This window comes from Aedes albopictus, chromosome 3, assembly GCF_035046485.1.
Source record: "Aedes albopictus strain Foshan chromosome 3, AalbF5, whole genome shotgun sequence".
Classification (NCBI taxonomy): domain Eukaryota; kingdom Metazoa; phylum Arthropoda; class Insecta; order Diptera; family Culicidae; genus Aedes; species Aedes albopictus.
The window spans coordinates 439,408,242-439,423,207 of NC_085138.1; the positions used below are offsets into that span (position 1 = coordinate 439,408,242).

Genomic DNA, 14,966 nt, shown 5'->3' on the forward strand with positions numbered 1-14,966 from the left:
TTTTTTTTTTTTTGAAACACAAACTTCGGAAGGAAATCCCTGGTTGAATTCCTAAAGAAATCGTAGAAAAAGTCCCACAAAAACCGTTGGAGGGTTCCCGGGGGAAATTTTCAAGGAATCCCTTGACCAATTTTCGAAAAAAAACCCTGAAGAACACACCCTGAGGAACACACCCCTAGAAAAACTCCTAGAAAAACCTCCGGAGGTGTTCCTGAAGAAATCTATGGATAACTTCTTGAAGGATTTCTAGGAGAAAAAAGAATCTCTGGATATATTACTGGACGATGAAAGAATTTCTTTGCAGGAGCTGCATGGGCTATTCTAAAAAGAATTCATTAATTGATTTCTTAACCAATCCTTGGATAAACTCCTTGAAGATTTCTTGGAAAAAAAAATGTGAAAGAGTTCCTGGATCACATCTTAGAGAATTTCCTGGCTCCAGTGTACATCCCTGATTTTTTTTCGAAGAATTCAAATACAATTCACTGGGGGAATTCCCCTGGAAATCTTTGAAGTAATTCTACAAAATCAGCTGGTATTCCCTGTAAAATGCATCCCTAAAAATATTATTGTTGTTGAAGTTGTTTGCATTTGTTTGCTGTATCTTTTCCAAAAATGTTTGATAAGGGTGGTCCTCGTCTTAACTCAAATTTGGAATGGAACTTTTTAATTTTAGGTCATATGTGATCGAGTTCTTCAGCAAAGTTGTAGGCAATGCTATTTCGAGCAACTTTGCCGAAGACACCTTTTATCTAGCTCATAATTTGAAAATAGTAGATCAATTTTAAGTTTTGACTTAGGTGGATCCCCCGAAAAACGTTTTTTTTTTCACAGTAACTCTTATATTTGCTTTTTTTTTTGAAGATGTGAGCATATTTGTTCTGAACATTGCATGTTGGTAGGTCAAGGTCTTGTCATTTAAATGTTATGAGAAATTTTGGCTTAAAAACAACAATGTCTTGAAATGCTTATATTTCATGGAGTTGATACAATAAAAAAGTTCTTTAAACGACATTTAAAAGGTCACATATAAAGCCAAATTTGGAGCAAAACTTACGAGAACGCTATTTTTTTTTTCAATTAGAATAAATCGAAACAAAAATCCCCTAAAAAATTGAAAAACTATATATAACTCATACATTTTTAAAGATAGAGTCAAACTGTCTGGGGAAAAAAGGAGGTTTTTTTCGTACCTACAAGTTTCCCATACACGAGTTTTTTGTAAAACGTGAAACAAAAGCTCGAAATTTGTAATTTGTTTCTAAAGAATATAATCGTTCTAATTTGCTAGAAATCTGGACGAATTTCTGTAGGAACCCCTTGAAGACTTTCTAGAGGAAGCCCTGGAGAAATTCCCGGGGAAACTCCTGAAGAAATTCCAGTAGAAACTTATGATACAGTTTCAAGAGAAATTACTGGAGGAATTCCTGAAGAAATTCCTGGAATGTTTTCGAAGGCATTTCTGGAAAAATTCATTCGGAAAATCCTGGAGAAGTTCCCGAATGAATTTCTGGATGAAATGGTATAGGAAGGCCTGGAGGAGAACGTGCCTCTGGAGACAACCTACTGATACCTGATAGGAAGGCCTTGAGGAATTCCTGAAGAAATACCTTACGGGGTTCCTGGAAGAATGCCTGGAAGACTACCTAGAGGAAATCATAGAAAAATCCCTGAAGGAGAAGTTTATGGATGAATTCCTGAACAAATCCCTGGAGCAATCCTTGGAGGAATTCCTATAGAAATTTATAGAAGAATCTCTGGAGGATTTCTTGGAGAAAGTTCTGGAGGAATTTCTGGAGAAATCTTGAAAGAATTTCAGGAGTGGAATTGCTGGAGGAATTTCTGAGGGAATCCAGGAGGAATTCCTGGAAGAATTTTTCGAGGAAATTTTGAAAGAATTTCTGGAGGAGCCTTTGGAGAGATTCTTGGATAAAATACTAGAGGAATGCCTGGGGATTAATCCCTAAAGAAATCTCTACAGGAATTCCTGAAGCAATTTCTGGAGGAATCTATAAATGAGTGTCTGGAGGAATTCCTGGATGAATACTTGAAGAAAGTCCTTGAGGAATATCTGGGAAAAAATCCTCGAGAAATTTCTGAAGGAATGCCTGGCGGAATTTCTAGTGGAATCCATGGAGGAAATCCAGGAGAAATTCCTAGAGAAATACCCAGAGGAGTCGCTGGAAAAATTCCTTGAAAAATCATCAGGAGCGATTCCAGGAGCAATCCCTTGAAGAATTACTGATGAATTCCCCGGAGTGATTCCCCGGAGTTAATCCCTGGAGCAATTGCTGGAGGAATCTCAAGAGAAATTCCTGGAAAAATTTCCAAACGAATCCGTGCAGAAATTGCTGGATTCCCCGAAGGAATTCCTGAGAAATCCCAGGAGAAAGTGCTGAAGAAATCGCAGTAAGAAAGTTTCAAAGGAATCCCAAGAAGAATTCGTGAAGCAACTCCTGGAGGAAAGCTGAAAGAACCCCTGGAGGAATTCCTGAAGAAATTTCAGAAGGAATCACGGATTCAATCTCGAGAGGAATTCCTTAGGGAATCCCGAAACAATTCCTGGGAATTCATGAATGAATTCCTGGAGGAGTTCCCGAACGAACTCCGGGACGAACTTTGAAGGAATCCCAAGAAAAGTTTCTGGAGAAATACCTGGAAGAATTCCTAGAGAAGCCCTAGTAGGAATCCCGGAAGCAATCCTATGAGAGGAACTAAGCCCAGTTTCGAGTTTAAAAGGAATCGCTTAAGAAAATTATTGACCGATTCCTGGCAGGAATTTTCTACAGTGATTGCCATTTGATATGTCATTTCTTCGCAACTGCGTACTGCGATCGAAGAAAAACGGTTTCTCGGGCGATTCAGGCAAGGAATTTCCTATGCATCAAGATAGGCCGAGAAATTTCTTCCGATCTGCAAACAGCCCTTTAGTAAGGAAAAAAATCTGTGAGAATTTCTGGAAACAGTTTTAAAGGAATCCATATCTGCAAATAGTTTTTGACAAATGATTGAAGGAATTCTTGGATAAGCTCCCATTTTTTTTATTGTACATAGAAAATTTAGAAGGAATTCCTGGATTATTTTTGATTAACCACTGGTACAGTTTTCTGCTCAAATACTTCGAATGATTCATGATGGAATAATTGGAGCAATCTCTACCGGAAACCTTGAAGGAATAAATAAAAAAAAACTGAATAAATCTCTGAATGAATACCAGCAGAGATACCTTAGCGAATATCTGGTGAAATATCTATGGGAATCTCTGGAGAAATTCCTGAAGGAATCCTCGAAAAAAAGCACTAGAACAATCACTAAAGAACCTCCACAGATATCCCAGAAGAAATTTTCGGAGGCATGTCTGGTTAAATTCCTGGAGAAGTCCCTTGAAGAATTCCTGAATGAAAAAAATCCTAATGAAATACTTGCAGTAATTACAGAAATTCATGAAGGAATCTCAGGTTTACTCTTAGCATGATACTTGTTTGAATTAAATACTAGTTCTTCCGGCACCTTTTTCCTTGTGATTTTTTTAATTTCATTTTTACTAAGAAAACTTTTTTTCGATATTTCCTTCGAAAATGGGTTCTGCAAAAACGAAGAACCTTTTTCCACCAGTAAAAAAAAATCATGCAATACATTGATCCTATTTAATAAAAAATCGAAAAACAAAAATGAGGAATGCATCCAGTTTCACCTTAATACGTGAATTCGATTATGGAACTTCGTATCCTGTAACTTTCCAGTTATACACAACTGCTTTCCAATTACTGAAATTCCAAATTGTTCTTTACATGCTGTAATAAGGAGCTACTAACAATGAGAACCAGCTTAGTCTTCAGGCAATCGATTCCAAATTTAAGCAACGAATGCAGCGTTAATGATTGCTCTTTATTTATCGCCAGAACTAGAATCAACTGAGAAAATTTATCCTTATTTTCTTATCACACTTGAAGTCAAACCGAATAGATTCCAGGAGGATCATATCGGCCGACAACAAACCAAACCCAGAGGCTGTGAAGACTGAGCACACTCACCAAAACGATGGAAGGTGTTACTTTCGAGCTCGTAAAAATCATCTTCAGGGACTGCCACCACCCACTCGGTCGTCGAAAAACACCGGTGGAGCTGCGCCTTCGAAAACTGTAAAAAGTGTTTCGCCAAATTTTATGGCTTCCGATAAATTGCTCGGATAAAGGTGGAAATCCGTGTACTGCGAGAGGGTAATAAAAGCTCGTATTAGGAATTTCGCCAGCCTTTCGCCGAAGGTTCTTGACGGATTTAGATTTTTATCGCCATCGCTTCAAACGGTGTTGACTATCGATTGGGATCGGGAGAACCTTTTGTGTGTGTTTTTTTTATGACAAATCGATACACTCGTTCTAATTGACTGGTTACGCCGTTCAGAGAAATGGAACCTTACTTGTGAGATGTATTCATCCCTGGTTGGGGTAAAATCACACTCCCTCGGAATTAGCGTCCCCTTCCTTTAGTGATCCAATTGAATCATCGATCTTTCGCCTAACAAATTAGATGGAACGAACGACACTATCCGGTAAGTAAGACAGGGTGCAAGATTTGAAAAATGATAACCCATTTCAGCTAGTCTACCGTTTAATTGCTTTAAATGGCAATCCCTCCTGGTCCGAAACGATCAGGGCTCAACCCACCGTCACGCCGGCCGTATTGCCCTCATGTGGCTGGGGCTCCGTAGTTCACCACCGCCAGCCAGCCAGCCAGACCAACCGAGGCTTAGGCAGGAGAAAAAAGAGTGGCAATATATCACTCCTTAACCCCTCTTCAGACACGTGTAATGAAAATGTCACATGTAGAAATTAAAAAAGTAGAAGAGAGCCACGAGAACGGGTCGGAGGTCACATGGATGACTTGTTGGAGTGTCTCACTTGAACGATTTTCCATTTATGGTTGGTAATAAATATTCCCCTGGAGTAGGTTCCCGAACATATAGAGTCGGTGAATCGATAGAAAACTTTCCACCAACGCAGAGTCCACAATCACTTTTCGGTGTTTCATTTAGAATTGGATTTGAATTCATTTGCCTCTCAAGTACTTCCTTATTTTGCATTCATTCCTCCAGCTCCCCGAGAAAACAGTTAATTTGCCTATCGTACACCTTGTTTCGCGCGAGTCGATTAAACACAGATAGTGACACTTCGGAGCACACTTTGGCGAGGGAGTATTTGATAAAAACCGGAATTCGATTACCCGGTAAAGTCCCTCGGCGGAAGCGACTGGTGCGGTGCCATAAATCACCTTGCAGTGGGATTCGTTTCGTGCTCTTATCTAGCTTTCTCCGGAAGAGGGTAATCGACTTTCTTGGAGCGGTAAATTCGTTTCACTTGAATGGAGAGATAGATAAAACTTACTTTTGGTTGAGCAAATTTGATGAATTATTCAAATTCGAACTTTGATAAAACAATGCTTCAAGTTTAATATGAGAGTTACTCAAGGCAAAACTGGATGCATTTCCTCAATTTTTGGATTATGAATTTTCATTAAATAAGCACTATTTTCAATATCTTCTGATTTTTTTCCTGGTGAATTTTTTTTTTCGTTTTTGCAGAAATCATTTTTAAACGAAACTAGAAACATAAAAAAATGGCGCATCACACTGGTCATTTGCATAGTTTGTTCAGGATAACTTGTTTGTAGAGCCGTAGTGTAGCTTCACTGCGCTCTTGGTGAACACTTATATTGACGTCCCACAATACTTTGCTAAAGTTTTTATTTTCAAATATTCTTTCGGTATTTCACTAAAAATTTCTTCGAATTTTTCTTCCTTTTTAAAAGTTTTTTGGAGAGTCTTTCAATTTTATTTCAAAAGATCTACATTAGTTTGTCTGTTTTCTGGTCTGAGAAATTTTGAAAAATTTTCATTTCATCTGAGAATATCTTCAAAAATTACTTGGAAAATTTCTTTAGATATCCAGCCAAACTTTAAAAAAAATCTTTAGAAACTCGCTTCGGATTTCCTTTGATTATTTATTTTAGGAATGTTTATGCTTTTGAAGATGCCTTCATCAATTTATTTCTAATTTATTTTAAATTTATTTTATTAAAAAAAATTAACAATGAAACCTTTAAGGGAAATCCCAACTAACAATCGCCAGCCGCAAACAAGCATGCATGCTGAATTGTTGCTTTATAATAGTAATTATAGCTGAGCTAAAATTATGCTGTACACCTTACTGTACAAATGCTATTACAATTGAAAACAGTAGGCAATGTTCAACTTTTCGTATTGGTATTAACAATGATAATTCAAAACACTTTTCAAGCGTTTAATAAGATTTTTATTCGACTCGCAGTAACATAGTTTAACAAAACTTTTTTCTGCTTCTTGTAAAGTTTATTTAAAAATTAGCACACTTATCTGTATAATGTGTTTTTCACATGACAAATAAGTGCTTTCGTTTCATCATACTTCGACTCAGAGTACATGATTGAAAAAACACGTGCTTTTTACTGAACAACAGCTGAATTAATCTGTTGTTCAGTCGTTAACCATAATGTCTGTGCTAATTCACCACTGCTGAATAGGAGTCGAAATATGATCATTATTAAACCACGGGAAGTTTATGTTTTGATTTGAGCGCTGCAATAGACCATTCCCGTCTGACCTAACCCCCCTTTTTTATATTTTTCTTCGAAAGACACCTGTTTTTGATGACTTTTACCGTTTTCAGATTTTTTTTATATGCACTCCTGATTTTCATACAATTTTTTAAAAACTGGGAAATTCACCACATTTTGAAATAAAAATCACCATGCGAAGTAATTTTTGGCTGTTTTTGGCAACTCTGTAATGGTGATCTTTATTTTTCACCTCAGAAAATTAGCAACGTCTGGGACCCCTTTTTTTGTTTACACTCAGAAATGTCAAACTGCGCTGCTCCGCGACTCCATCGGTTTCATCAGGACAGAAACGACAGCAACGAACGGATCGGATCGGATTTGAACCGGACTTCGCTGACCGGATGGGGGTTCAGTGTGCCGCCTCACGTGATTTTAGTGAACATACACTAATCGGGGCAGAAATCGCTGCTTAATGCTGTGGAATTGGTGGTTGTGGACAAGGCGAAAGACCGCTACGCGTATACGGATGTACGGCTAGCGAGTCTTTTGTTCAACGACGGAAACCACCGCAGAAAAGGTGAGAATTCTTCATGAAATAATCAAAAAAGGTTTGTAAAGTGAACTGTTTTACGCCATGATAATCGATTTATTTTCAGGAAGCATTCGACAGGGAAATGGTGGTTCTCAATCCGGTGCACATGGACACGGAGGCGGTCAAGCAGACGTTCATGCAGCTAGTCGAAGAGGCGCTCCTTGAAGCGCAGATGGGTCTTGGATTCATGTACGCCACGGGCATCTGGTTCAACGAGACGCATGTCAAGGTGCTGGTCTACTACACGATAGCAGCTTTGGGGAACAACCAAGGAATTGGCATCCCTATCCCACCAATGCAATGTTTTCGTAGCCAGCATAACAGCGGCTCAAGCGTAGGGCTCAAGCTGACAACCTATCTTTCAACACAGCAGCATAATTTTAATGCGGGGTAAGAAAACAAGAAGACCATAACAGTCCCCTGGGAACAACTCGTGGACTCATAAGGCGCTTGGGTACCGGTCCTGGCCCGGAGTTGGGTATCGATTAGTTGCGAAACTACGCTGGATTTCTACAGGAAGGTGGCCAATGGCCAATCAAGTGAAGTTTTCCGGCGGAGTAGCCGTCCATCGGATAAGGCTTCTGGATTAAAAAGACACTACACCGTCTTCAGCCAGAGGCTGTACAGACTGAACATTACCAACCCGAGACAACGGACAACACACATAACACCCAGTGGCCCAATGAAGAATTTTCCGTTTGACGAAAAGTTTTCCCCGACTGGAGCGGGAATCGAACCCGCACTCCGAGGCTTACGAAACGCCTAGACCAGAGAAAATAGGTAGAGAAGCGAATAGTGTGAAGCCAAAAATACCTTATCGAACCGTCAAACTGGTATCCTATCGAACAAAATCAACAAATCTTGACGATTGCCGCAAAAGTGAAGATAAGTATTGCACTCATTTCAAACAAAATTTCACCAAAGTTTCCAAATATTATGGATAACAGTGCAAACAACATTGATTCCATGAATTAATGAAAATTGTTCCATTTTGAAACATCAGTTTGATAATGTCTAGTTAATAAAACAACAGTATAAATAGTTTTCAAATGCGGTATGCGAGATAGGCACTACCTTCGATGGGTGGATTAATCTGCTTTGCCGCAGTTGCCAGCATCCGAGCGATGAAATCAAAACAGAAAAAGTGTTGCCGTTCTGGCGGCTGTTCACTCTTCGCTTCTCTACCTATTTTCTCTGGCCTAGACGACTGACGCCGCTAACCGCACGGCCACGAAGCCCACATTAGATCAACTGCTTGCGGATAAGGGCGACATACAGACTTGGCTGGATTGGGTCACCTCTACTATCAGGGCGGTCGCGAAATCCCGATGGACCATCAGAAAGCATTGCATCAGTACTGTAGTCTAGCGGCCAATGCAGCAAAAGTCGTTTCCATCACTACCTGGAGGGAAGCGACAACATCAAAGCGAACAATTGTGCTCATTCTGCGAATGGAGTGACGTGAGGGAAGTCGGAGTCGTATATCGAGATTAGGAATCCACTCTCGAATGAAGTGACTCGCCGTGTAAATCAAATGGAGAGTCACCTCATTCGAGTCGAGATTTCTCACCTCACGTCACTCCATTCGCAGAATGAGCACAAATGACACAGCGTTGAAGAATTTCAAAAAGGCGGCGGATTTAGGCAATCCCGTTGGGCTGTTCGATTTGGGTGTGACGTGTCTGCACGGAAAGTAGGTTCCCAAGGACACAGTAAAAGCGCTGAAGTATTTCATGGATGCGGCCGATAAGGGATGGGTCGATAGCCAGTTGCAGCTGGGAAACACGCCTGGAAATATGTATTTTAGCGGAATTGGGGTCAAGCGGGACGTCAAGTTGGCCAACAAGTACATACTTCAACCTGGCATCGTAGTCCGGCCAAGTGATGGCTTTTTACAACCTGGACCAGATGCATGCAGTTGAACTCGGAATGATGTGTTCCTATTCGCGGTGGAGCTGTTCACGTCAGGCTCGTTGAATCTGATCGAATGGCCGCTTTTTGTCAAAACCAACACGGACGACCCGGAGGGTTTCTTTGACAACGGTAGCTGGACGTTCTTGGGTGCAGAATCGGAAGGAAATACGATACCGAGGGCGAAGAGGATGACGCGTATGAACCGACCGACAACGACGACGGGGATGAATCCGACTCGAAGGGAGGACTACTCGGAAGCGTCTGAGGTGGCAGAGATGGAGGTAGGCTACTTTGTTGTCGTGAGAAATAATAGGGCACTGCACTGTTTTGATTTTGTATGGGATTTTGACGTTTCTTGGCCTTGTTGTTTACAAAATTTCTGTAAGAGTGAAAGAGAAGGAGAGAATTTCATGCAGTGCCCTATAGAGTTATTAAAACTGCTGTTTGTTTTGTAGATTTCCGATGCGATTAAGAACCTGGCATGAATTGGTGAGATGTGGAACGAAAGCCCGCCGAGGAGGATCGCTACCGCGACAAGGATGATGACGTGGACGGCCGAAAATGTTCAAAGAAACGATCCCATCATAGGTGAGTAACATATGATGAAAATTCAGCCGGGTACTATGACGTAATATTTTCGATTCCCGCATGTTGTACCCTGGTTGTACCAATGTTTAGGGAACAATGCATTGTTAATGGGGCTCAACGTTTGATGTTGGCTGCCTACAATTCTCTTAGGGCAGAATAATAGGGATGCCACCTACGTGTGTATTTTTTGTTCGACAGGCTAAGACCATTGGAGATACGTGTATAAATTTCTATATGCTATATTCTTTTTGCTTGCTAACACTGCATAATTCATTGAACGCATGCCGTTCTTAGACAAGATCGAGGTATGCAGGAATCATCCTCAGTCAAAACGAAGCGGCCGGGTGGGTACAGGTAAATAATTGCTTTGCTTCTGTCACATTGCTTTATGTGCTGTTTTTGCCTCTTGTTTTGCAACCTCTGAATAAATTTAATTTGTTGTCCATCGTTTCGGTCATTGTGAGAACTTCTTCAGGAACTCATTTACCGTTACACCTAAATTTCCAAATCAAAGATCCTAAATCGAACCTTCTATTTCTTTTACTCAGTTCGTCCAAGAGCAGCACGACAAGTACAGCAAGGATAGGCACCCCAGCAGCAATCACAGCAACAAACACAAGAGCAGTAGCAGATGTATGTAGTAGTCAAAGAAGGTCATAGCTATGACGTCTAGACGATCGAGCGACGAAAGCAGGGACAGCTCGCACCATCACGCATGGCATGGCCTCCAGACGCGGGTCCGTTCCTGAATGTCAGTTATGTTTAAATATTCAATAAATAAAAATGGTTCATGTGTGTGGGGAGGGGGGGGGGTGTTCAGCGAGTGGTTTCGCCGGAAACTGTAGAATACCCGAATGAACCCAAGCGAATTACACTTTTGAAACAGTCCACTTCTGGAGGCACAATTTGCAGTAATACTTCCTATTGAACAGATCTTGTCGAATAGGAGGTTCACCAAGTCCTCTGAAGTTGTGTGGTGACGCACAGTACATCTGGTTATGAAATAGATCAATTCTCTTTGTGGGTATTCCTCCTATTGAACAGATTTTGCCGAATAGAAGGTTCACCAAGTCCTCTGAAGTCGTTAGGTGACGCACAATTTGCTGTAGTACTTCCTATTGAACAGATCTTGTCGAATAGAAGGTTCACCAAGTCCTCTGAAGTTGTGTGGTGACGCACAGTACATCTGGTTTTGAAATAGATCAATTTTCTTTGTAGGTATTCACTCTGTCGAACAGATCTTGCCGAATAAAAGGTTCACCAAGTCCTCTGAAGTCGTTAGGTGACGCACAATTTGCTGTAACACTTCCTATTGAACAGATCTTGTCGAATAGAAGGTTCACCAAGTCCTCTGAAGTTGTGTGGTGACGCACAGTACAACTGGTTTTGAAATAGATCAATTCTCTTTGTAGGTATTCACTCTGTCGAACAGATCTTGCCGAATAAAAGGTTCACCAAGTCCTCTGAAGTCGTTAGGTGACGCACAATTTGCTGTAACACTTCCTATTAAACAGATCTTGTCGAATAGAAGGTTCACCAAGTCCTCTGAAGTTGTGTGGTGACGCACAGTACATCTGGTTTTGAAATAGATCAATTCTCTTTGTAGGTATTCTGCCTATTGAACAGATTTTGCCGAATAGAAGGTTCACCAAGTCCTCTGAAGTTGTGTGGTGACGCACAGTACATCTGGTTTTGAAATAGATCCATTCTCTTTGTAGGTATTCTTCCTATTGAACAGATCTTGCCGAATAGAAGGTTCACCAAGTCCTCTGAAGTCGTTAGGTGACGCACAATTTGCTGTAGCACTTCCTATTGATTAGATCTTGTCGAATAGAAGGTTCACCAAGTCCTCTGAAGTTGTGTGGTGACGCACAATTTGCTGTAACACTTTCTATTGAACAGATCTTGTCGAATAGAAGGTTCACCAAGTCCTCTGAAGTTGTGTGGTGACGCACAGTACAACTGGTTTTGAAATAGATCAATTCTCTTTGTAGGTATTCACTCTGTCGAACAGATCTTGCCGAATAAAAGGTTCACCAAGTCCTCTGAAGTCGTTAGGTGACGCACAATTTGCTGTAACACTTCCTATTAAACAGATCATGTCGAATAGAAGGTTCACCAAGTCCTCTGAAGTTGTGTGGTGACGCACAGTACATCTGGTTTTGAAATAGATCAATTCTCTTTGTAGGTATTCTGCCTATTGAACAGATTTTGCCGAATAGAAGGTTCACCAAGTCCTCTGAAGTTGTGTGGTGACGCACAGTACATCTGGTTTTGAAATAGATCCATTCTCTTTGTAGGTATTCTTCCTATTGAACAGATCTTGCCTAATAGAAGGTTCACCAAGTCCTCTGAAGTCGTTAGGTGACGCACAATTTGCTGTAGCACTTCCTATTGAACAGATCTTGTCGAATAGAAGGTTCACCAAGTCCTCTGAAGTTGTGTGGTGACGCACAATTTGCTGTAACACTTCCTATTGAACAGATCTTGTCGAATAGAAGGTTCACCAAGTCCTCTGAAGTTGTGTGGTGACGCACAGTACAACTGGTTTTGAAATAGATCAATTCTCTTTGTAGGTATTCACTCTGTCGAACAGATCTTGCCGAATAAAAGGTTCACCAAGTCCTCTGAAGTCGTTAGGTGACGCACAATTTGCTGTAACACTTCCTATTAAACAGATCTTGTCGAATAGAAGGTTCACCAAGTCCTCTGAAGTTGTGTGGTGACGCACAGTACATCTGGTTTTGAAATAGATCAATTCTCTTTGTAGGTATTCTGCCTATTGAACAGATTTTGCCGAATAGAAGGTTCACCAAGTCCTCTGAAGTTGTGTGGTGACGCACAGTACATCTGGTTTAGAAATAGATACATTCTCTTTGTAGGTATTCTTCCTATTGAACAGATCTTGCCGAATAGAAGGTTCACCAAGTCCTCTGAAGTCGTTAGGTGACGCACAATTTGCTGTAGCACTTCCTATTGAACAGATCTTGTCGAATAGAAGGTTCACCAAGTCCTCTGAAGTTGTGTGGTGACGCACAATTTGCTGTAACACTTCCTATTGAACAGATCTTGTAGAATAGAAGGTTCACCAAGCCCTCTGAAGTTGTGTGGTGACGCACAGAACATCTGATTTTGAAATAGATTAATTCTCTTTGAAGGTATTCTCCCTGTCGAACAGATCTTGCCGAATAAAAGGTTCACCAAGTCCTCTGAAGTCGTTAGGTGACGCACAATTTGCTGTAGCACTTCCTATTGAACAGATCTTGTCGAATAGAAGGTTCACCAAGTCCTCTGAAGTTGTGTGGTGACGCACAGAACATCTGATTTTGAAATAGATTAATTCTCTTTGAAGGTATTCTCCCTGTCGAACAGATCTTGCCGAATAAAAGGTTCACCAAGTCCTCTGAAGTCGTTAGGTGACGCACAATTTGCTGTAATACTTCCTATTGAACAGATCTTGTCGAATAGAAGGTTCACCAAGTCCTCTGAAGTCAGCACAGTAGATCTGTGTGCTCATTCTGCGAATGGAGTGACGTGAGAAAAGTCGGAGTCGCATATCGAGGTGAGAAATCTCGACTCGAATGAGGTGACTCTCCATTTGATTTACACGGCGAGTCACTTCATTCGAGACGGTATTCCTCATCTCGATATACGACTCCGACTTTTCTCACGTCACTCCATTCGCAGAATGAGCACATTTGAAATAGATCAATTATCTTTGTAGGTATTCTCCCCATTGGACAGATCTTGCCGAATAAAAGGTTCGCCAAGTTTTCTGGAGTCGTTAAGCTATGCACAATACATCTGCTTTTAAAATAGTAATTGCAATTCTGTAGTTAGTTATACTTTCTATTGTAATTTTGTAGTTATACTTTCTATTGAACAGATCTTGTCGAGGCTTTAGATGTCCATAAGGATTTATGTTTTCATAAGGTACATCACGTCACGTCAATTTGCATGGTGATGCAAGAAATCATTCTTCTAAAATGGTCTGATAATTGTTCCAGAAGTTCATATTTGCTGTGTACCAGGTCGATAATCAAACGAGCAGCACTTGGCAGACAGGCGCCAAGGATGGACTTTTGGAATGAATGATTCAAAACTACGCTTGTTTACTTGATAAGAAGAGGGGTAAAAAGTCAGAAGTAGTTCATGCTTTGGATATAGCAGCCTTTATTTCAGTCAAGTAGAGAACCTAACAATTCTGGGGTTGTTAACTTCCGGAAGCGGCAGCGTCACACTTTCGAACATGTCGCATCTGACCACGGATTTTTATCAGCATACCTGACCTGACTGCTTCGCCTCGGAACGGATGGGGAACCTGGATCTGTTTTCGGTCTGCCCAGATCCACACCCTCCCGGAGCACACCCACAGAGATCGGCACGATCCAGATGGTCATTTGTCCAGTTTCGGCTTATGTTTGTGGCCAGAATCGACTTCGGCTTACTCGGTCGTCCGGAGAGCTTGGAAATGATCGTTGACGGTGTTCCGGCGCATCAGTGACCCCTCCAGCGTGTCACGTTCGTGGATACGTCGTACTTGATATTGCAAAACTCCGACAGCTTGGCACTGGACGGCCTGGCATCATGACCTTCAGTTCTTCTTCTTCCAGGGCGTCCGACAGACAGCCGATCATCTTCGGTTTGGTTACCTCCTCCGTTCAACGACCGGATAACTGCTCCCGGAGAATACGGATCTCGGCGCAACGTCGGATGCGATCCATTGACCAACGTTTTCACGTCCTTGGTGTTGTCCAACTGACAACGGACAAGTCGCCAAGGCCTGGAACAGCGTATTTAGGAAGCAGGTCTTCCCGAAGTTGTGCAATCCGGCGATCTGACTTTGCCTCTGCCGTATTAATCTTGAGTTACCTTGAAGTAAAAAAAATCACGTTAGTTTTCGCCTTATCAAATCAATCAGATAGATAATCGATGTTTTTCTCACATTACTCACCGGAAGGTCCCCAAAACACGACAGCACCGACAACGACGGCAGTGGTCACTCTCGCTGGAATGTAATGCCGATGAAAAATTAGAAAATTTCGCTGGTAGAAAAAAAAAACATACAAAAAAAAGGAATGAAAAAGTCGCAAAAAGATTTTGAAAATCGAGCGACTTTTTTTGGCTTTTCAGGTTGTATAAGGATAAAAGGTTTTAATTAACAAAAAAACTGATGTCTTCCGCCGCTACTACAACCTTCTATACACTGAACGGGCCAGACCATACAACGAAACTCGATTTAGGAAAAGCCACCTGTGCTAGGTCCTGCTGGTGCAGA

At 41.2% G+C, this 14,966-nt stretch overlaps 1 long non-coding RNA gene across 1 annotated transcript; it reads right to left on the reverse strand.

Annotated features, from left to right (window-relative positions):
* Window positions 1–13,844: 13,844 nt before the first annotated feature.
* LOC109622988 (uncharacterized) lies at window positions 13,845–14,703 on the reverse strand. Its single transcript, XR_003898273.2, has 2 exons — window positions 14,643–14,703; window positions 13,845–14,560 (listed from the first exon to the last, which is right to left on the reverse strand). It is a non-coding gene; the product is annotated as an uncharacterized LOC109622988 (long non-coding RNA).
* Between the last annotated feature and the right edge of the window lie 263 nt (window positions 14,704–14,966).